This window comes from Podarcis filfolensis (genome assembly GCF_964270895.1).
Source record: "Podarcis filfolensis genome assembly, chromosome: 3".
Classification (NCBI taxonomy): domain Eukaryota; kingdom Metazoa; phylum Chordata; class Lepidosauria; order Squamata; family Lacertidae; genus Podarcis; species Podarcis filfolensis.
In genome coordinates, this window is record NC_139606.1 from 47,538,999 (window position 1) to 47,546,477 (window position 7,479).

The window sequence follows — 7,479 nt, forward strand, 5'->3', positions numbered from 1 at the left end:
CGGTTTTGCCATGCTTGGGCAGCCGTGGCAATGCACACACACCCTTTTCTAGGAAATTTAAGTTTTTCCCTTGGCCTTTTATCGCCTTTTCTGGGCTGCTTTCGGGATAGTTTGCCATTGCCCCCCAATCCTGCACAATCCAAATATTGGATTTCGTAACTACATTAAGCAGCCATTCAACTATTTCCTCAGCTACGCTTCATGTTGCTTTGCCACTGCAATTTATTTTGAAATCCACATTTTGTGCGATCTTCGGTTCTGTGCCTCCAGGCCTCAGAAGGCACCCTGTTCTTTTTGACTGCCCATACCCAGAGCCTTGATTCATCCTTAGCTGTGGATAATGTTGATATCAGCAACGGCGCAACTGTAATAAAGGATTGAATTATATAAAGCAACCTGACACAAAACAGAGACCAAACGGGCCTAGCTTTTAGAGAGCGAAAATAGGCACTATTTCTGACTGGCAAGGGACACTGCCCACGTGCCAATGGCCTGACATAACATTTGCAGCTTGGCACAAGGCTTTATGCCAGGTACAAAACTAGTGGTAGATAAGCAGAGAGAAGCCTTTATCAAGTTCAGTTTAATGGCCAAATGTCTGATGGGGAGGGTGTCATGGCCATCCGTCAGGCAGACAGCTGCAGGATATGGCCATGCTTGACTAATGACAACTCAGCTTTTTGGTGGCAGGTATGCAGTCCTCCAAGGGACATGGGTGGCGCTGTGGGTTAAACCACAGAACCTAGGACTTGCTGATCAGAAGGTTGGCGGTTCGAATCCCCACGACGGGGTGAGCTCCCGTTGCTCGGTCCCTGCTCCTGCCAACCTAGCAGTTCAAAAGCACGTCAAAGTGCAAGTAGATAAATAGGTACCGCTCCGGCGGAAGGAAAACGGCATTTCTGTGTGCTGCTCTGGTTCGCCAGAAGCGGCTTAGTCATGCTGGCCACATGACCCGGAAGCTGTACGCTGGCTCCCTTGGCCAGTAAAGCGAGATGAGCGCCGCAACCCCAGAGTCAGTCACGACTGGACCTAATTGTCAGGGGTCCCTTTACCTTTACCTTTATGCAGTCCTCCAGCAGACCAGCAACAGGCGTTCATTCTGTCCAGAAACTGCTGGTGCTCCAGTGCCTCCAGGAGACTGGTAGTTGCAAGAAACAGCCACCACTGAAATCAATAGTTTGCTTATTCTCTGCCTTTCAAAGGTGTGGTAAAAGGGATTCAGGCTACATGCAGCCCAGAGGGAGAGCACAGGAGTAGAACAAAGAACAAGAAGTAGCCTGCACAACCATCCTTTGGGGAATTAAATACCTGGAATTTCCTACAGTCATCAAACGGGGAAGTGCAGAAGTCTGGGCAAAATTCCCAGCCATTGGCTCGATTCATTATTATTGGACCTAGTCACTGAATTACTGTGTCAGTTTCCCCCCAATTATATTCTTATGAAGGGGTATCCTGAATTATTCATTTTAAGTTCAATTCTTATTTCAGTTCAACCTAGAACTTCAGATCAGTTTCTGTTCCAGTTTTTGAGAGGGAGGGGAAATAAAGGTTCAGACTGAGTTTACATGTCCTATTCTAAGTCAGACTGACTCCCTGGTTCTGTCTTACTTAACATGAGTCATAATAATAATATGTTCCAATTAGCAGTTGTTAACTTGTCTTTGTAACAGAACTATGGAAGGTCTTAGGCGGAATCAGGGGTGCCAACTTGAATAAAATATTGTGGGAGGCCAGGGAAGCCCCATCACACATAATTGATCACATGACACAGTGCACACATACCATTTGAATGGAAATGCCCATCAACTTTGTGGGAGTCCGGCCCCCTCAAATATTTTATTGTGGGGGTTGAAGCCCCCACAGCCCCTGGAAGTTGGCTCCTATGGACTGAATGTACACATCCACTCATACCCTATAAATATCAAGAAAATTAAAACAAACCTTCTCAAAACATAAGTATATGGAATGTTTTCCCTGAGGCAGATGATTGTTATACCCCATCTACAAAATTACCATTTCTATGAAACCTGAAGATACTGATGTGTTCAGAATGAGTTAAGCATGATTGAATTATGCACCATTAAGTCTGCATGTTCTGTGATTTTATCATTTGTGGATTGATTCCTGGTATGCTAATGAAGACCTATGTATAGTTTTCTTGATTAACTCATGGCTTAGAACTTGTTACTTTGAGTACTAAACAAGATTTAAGGGCTGGTTTTTTTGTTTTGTTTTTGAGGTGTTGCGTCTGATATCTCAATTATTCATCCCAGGAATTAATGTACAATTAGCATGAATTCCAGCTACCATAGAAATAAATGGCTATGTAAATTTGGATGCTGTTCCTGGAACATTTTAGAATAATAAAAAGTCTGGCATTAATATCTTCACGTTGACTACAGTTTTAGATTGTTTAAGGTAGTCTTCCCAGGCTTTAGATGTTTTGGACTATATACCATGTTAGCCAGGGCTGGTGAGACTTGTAATCTAAAACATCTAAATGATGCATGGATGGAGAGCTTGACTCGAGTCTGAGGGGTATGTGAAGGGTTTCTCCTTTCTACTTAATTGTCCCTTCTGTTTCAGGTGATTGAACAAATAAGAAAATCAAAGTCCATATAAAAATAGCATTTATTTTTTATTTATTAAATTTGTATGCCGCCCTTTATTTGAAGATCTCAGGGCGGCTCACAGCATAAAAATACGAGATAAAAACACAAATCACACAATACCCCCATCCCCTGCAAATACTGTGAGTAAAGCTAGCATGGTCCACTGGTTTAAATGTTGGTTTGGGATCAGTTAGGCCTAAATCCAGAATTCCTACTCACCTGTGAATCTTTCTGAATGGGTTTGTACAGGTAACTGTCTCAAAGTCTCATCTACCTCACAGGAATTTTAGGAAGAAAAAGGTGATAAGAACTACACAACAGCTATGAGCCATGATGGCTATATTCTGCACCCACTGCCAGAAGCATTATGTCTCTGAATACCAGTTGCTGGGAATTAGAGGTGGGCTGAGTGTTGTTGCACTAATGTCCAGCTTCCAGGCTTCCCATGGGCATCTGGTTGGCCACCAGGATGCTGGATTGGATGGACCAATGGCCTGATCCAGCAGGCTCATCTTTGTATTACACTTTGTTCAGTGACACACTTCATTCTCCTGGGCTCTATGAGAAAGACTTTCATATTTACCTTTTGCTTCATAGCAGTGGGCATATCATTAGTTGGTGATAATTCAAAGGCAGCCTTTATGACTAGGGAGTTGTTTTGCTGAATCTTGTGGATGCATGGCACATTCAAGGTGTATCTATGCACACCAAATATGTCAAAATATGTTGACAAAAATGGTAATTGTGGGGTGCCCACAACAATATATATCAGGACCACAGCAAATCATACACTCAAGCAAAGGGGGCAGTGTCCTCTGTGAGATGCCACTGGATCCTGTCTAGCACAGGTGTTAATTATGAGTAAGTAACATTATCATTGGGATCAAATATCTTCTGATCATAAAGATACATGAGATAGGGCACCCCAACAATTAGTTTAGGATTTGGGGACATATAACCTTCTGAGTTCATGGATACATGAACTTTCTTTCTTAGGGTTTGGAACTTCTGAGCAGTACAGAACTGGAAACTAGTAACCAACTTCAGCATCGTTATAGATTCCTGTTTGATTGAGTTTAACTTTTATCCCAATCAAATCATTATAAACCCATTAACTAAGAGACCGAGTTATTAATCTTGTCTGGAGTAATAGGTCTTTAAATGTTCATTTCTTCTTGTCACTGGTTTTGATTTGGTATATACTAATGAACTGCAATTAGGGCTATTAATAACGCTTATTACTTAGCCTTACTTGGTTCTTAGTCCAAGATTAAGCAGCTGCCTTCTTAAAACCATTAAACGTGGCCTGTCCTTATACAATATATATCCCCCACCTTTCTTTCAAAAGCGTAATACTGAAGGAGCAAGAAAAGCAACTTAGCTCTCCTATTGCTTTTTGGTCTGCTTAGGTGCTGCTCTCTGGATGCTGCTTGGGAAATGAGCCTTTTGCTCCTCTTCCCTTCCTCCCTTAGAGGAGTCACAGGGCTTGCTCACTCACATTTCCCACTTCTGGCTTCTCCAACTTTGTTGAAGCAACATCCCAGAAGGGGTCTGGATTTGGATTTGATATCCCGCTTTATCACTATCCGAAGGAGTCTCAAAGCGGCTAACAATCTCCTTTCCCTTCCTCCCCCACAACAAACACTCTGTGAGGTGAGTGGGGCTGAGAGACTTCAAAGAAGCATGACTAGCCCAAGGTCACCTAGTAGCTGTATGTGGAGGAGCAGAGACGCGAACCTGGTTCCCCAGATTACGAATCTACCACTCTTAACCACTACACCACACTGGCTCTCCTGGCACTCAGATGCTCTGGGCTCTGAAGCCATCCCCGGCCAAGCACATCTTCTACCCTTGTTCTCAACCCCCATGGAGGAGCATCAATGGCAGACAGCTTGGCCAGTTTGCTTGCATCTTCCTTCACCACTCAGGGAACTCAGGTTCCCTGAGAAATATGGAGCTGAAGGAGAAAGCCAAAGTGTGACTGGGCTATCTTAGCTGTGGTAATAGTTCGTGTGTGCAGTAACTTTAACAGCACAATATCCCCAGGTTACAGGTGTTTTTGCCTGGCTGGAATGTGTCCTTTTCACTTTTCAGTACACACTTTTGGGTATGCAGAAGCTCTTGTTAACTGGGTACAGCCAGGAAAAAGGCTGTGATGAGGGGACTGAAGGCAGGCAAGCTTTCATAGGTTCTCCCCAGATCCACATGGTGGGATTCACAACACCTTTCACATGCGCTCTGTCAGGAAGATTTTGGGCATCACATGGCAGGACAGAGTCTCAGACAAAGATGTGCTCTCATTCCCTGTTTCAGTGACATCCACACTGCCCTGGTCATGTGCACAGAATGGAAGGTGGCAGGATCGCCAAGGATGTGCTCTGTGGGGAGCTAGATTCAGGCACCAGACCCACTGGCAGACCAACTCTGCATTACAAAGAAGAAACATGACATGAAGGCTGGCAACATTAACTCCACCATATGAGAATCCCTTGCAGACACCCGCAGTCAGGTTGTGTATCCACCGCAGTGATCAGAGGTGGAGATGGCTGGGTGCTGTTGCTGGAAGGCTATCCGTACAGTTTTCAGCAGCAGTGTCCAACCCTCCCCTACCCATCTTTCTCACTCTCCTTGAAAGCAGAAGCAGATGTGTCTTCACTCACTTTGCTCTCCAGGGATAGCCATAGAATTGTTCCTCTTGGTCAGTGAATCGCAGAAGCTCTGAGTTTGCAGAGTTTCAGGAGATGGCAACACTAGCTTCCGAGACAATACAAATATTTATTATTTATTTATGGATTGTAAAAAATAATTTATACAATTAAGTAACAACACTGTGCAAGGCCTGACTGTTTTTCTTTCTTTCTTGGGCCTTGATAGAAATAACAGTTCCCCACCTCTGTATTAACCCATCAGCTAAATATTTTGATGTAATAAGTGCAGCCTCACTAGCTTCATAGCAATTCCGTTTTTTTCCAGCTTTGTTTCCTTCATAAGGCAGGCAAAAAGAGGTCCAGGCTCTTATCTGCTGTGTCACATTTCCTAAAATGGTTCGTGTTACTTAGCGTTGAAAATTGCCAAGTCTGACATGGCAAAGAGCTATTTTAAGCTGCAAGACACACAAGCATTGACGTATACAACTGAAGCATAACTCTACACCCTATGTCCTCCTGTCAGGTCTCATCAGAGGAAAGGTTTCAGGGCTAAGACTGCGTAGAGCAGGCTGTCTGAGAGGAACAGAGGCAGAAATATAATGCAAAAGATGCAGGGGTTGGGTTCCAGAGCAGCAAACAAGGCTTAGAGGGGTCAGATCAGGGAGTCAGAACCAGGCAGACACCAAGATCCTAGGCAGCAGTCAAGAAAAAGGAAGCAGGGGCTTAGCGTCATCATTCTAGAGACAATGTACTCAGACAGGAGCAAGTTTTACAGTTAGCACTTAGTGGACAAGAAGGTCATCTGACAATGGTTCAGGAGAACTGCAGCCTAAGTAGCATCTTTGAACTGCAGATGCTATCCCACTCTGTTGGATAGGCTTGCAGAAAAACCAGAGCTCTGCTGAACCAGGAGGTAAAGTGCTAGAACATGATTACTGGAAGATGTGATTTGAATCACACATGACATCCACACCCTCCAAATCTTTCCCTTTTGCGGGGGGGGAGCTAGCCTCAGTGAGCTAGAATGGCCAATAAGAAGCCATAGCAGGAGGCAGGACGGGATTTACGGTTTTTCATAGCAGTGGTATGCCAAGCAAGGGCTGGGAAGACACACAAGAGCAGTGACACAAACGGCATCTGTTTTGGCAATGTCTTTGACAAGGGAGTCAGCCACTTGTAACATGGCACCAGCAGAGGGGCTTTTAGGCCAAATCCTGTATGCTTCATAAATGAAGTGCTGAACTGGCTGCAAGGGCCTTAATCTTCACACATGGGAGCCTTAGCCTTGCTTGAAAAAGCAATTTCACCTTGAGATAATACGAGTTGCATTAGACTTTAATTTGAATGTTTATTTTTATTCTATTTCTTTCCCACCCTTTCTCCCAAAGGAGCATATTTTTATTCTGACTTTATCAGTTCTTTACTAGTTAGCTCTTCCACCATTAAATAGCAACATCACAGCGACAGAATGCAAGTAGGTCACTCAGAGCCACTGGGAGAGAAAAAAATCGAATATTTTGCACTGTAGTTTGTGTGATGTGTGTGTGCACGCGCTGTGATAAAAACATTTTGTCCTTCCTGTCACTTGATGTACAATATATTTTTAGGTCCTTAGGAGTGGAGTTGTTTGCGTCTATTTTGATTGTAACTCCCTACTTTGTAGGCCCCACTTTGGCATCAGATCACCCTGCAAGGGGTTAAGTTCTGGCTCAGAAATGTGGGCTGTTTGATATGAAAACCATCATTGTTTGATATGTCAAATAAAACATTTGTCAATCAAGAGTCTTTAAGCACTGGGCTATGTGACATTTACTCTTTTATACACCGACAAAGTCCCTGGTGGCCTGCCTTTTTTCCTCTCATTTAAATAGTAGTAGGAGAACAAATCATACTTCAGGGCAAGTTGATAACTGCCAGTCACGATTCCTGCCTTGTTTACTATAATGAGGTGGGTAATAAATGCATCTGACCATTTCAGCTGGCATTTGCATAGATGAATGATTTGTCCAGTCAGTTGCTCTCTTGTGATTTGGGCCTCTTTGTCAGCACAAAGAGCATTCAGTCTCTTTGGAATTTGCAGCCGCCAAGCTCTCATTAGTAAACATCCTTTGCCATGAATGATTCAAATAATTACCCCTGAAATAATAAACTGTTTCACAAAAAACATTTTATTTGATGGCTCCAAAACATCAACTTTTCTGAATTGTTGACATTCAAAT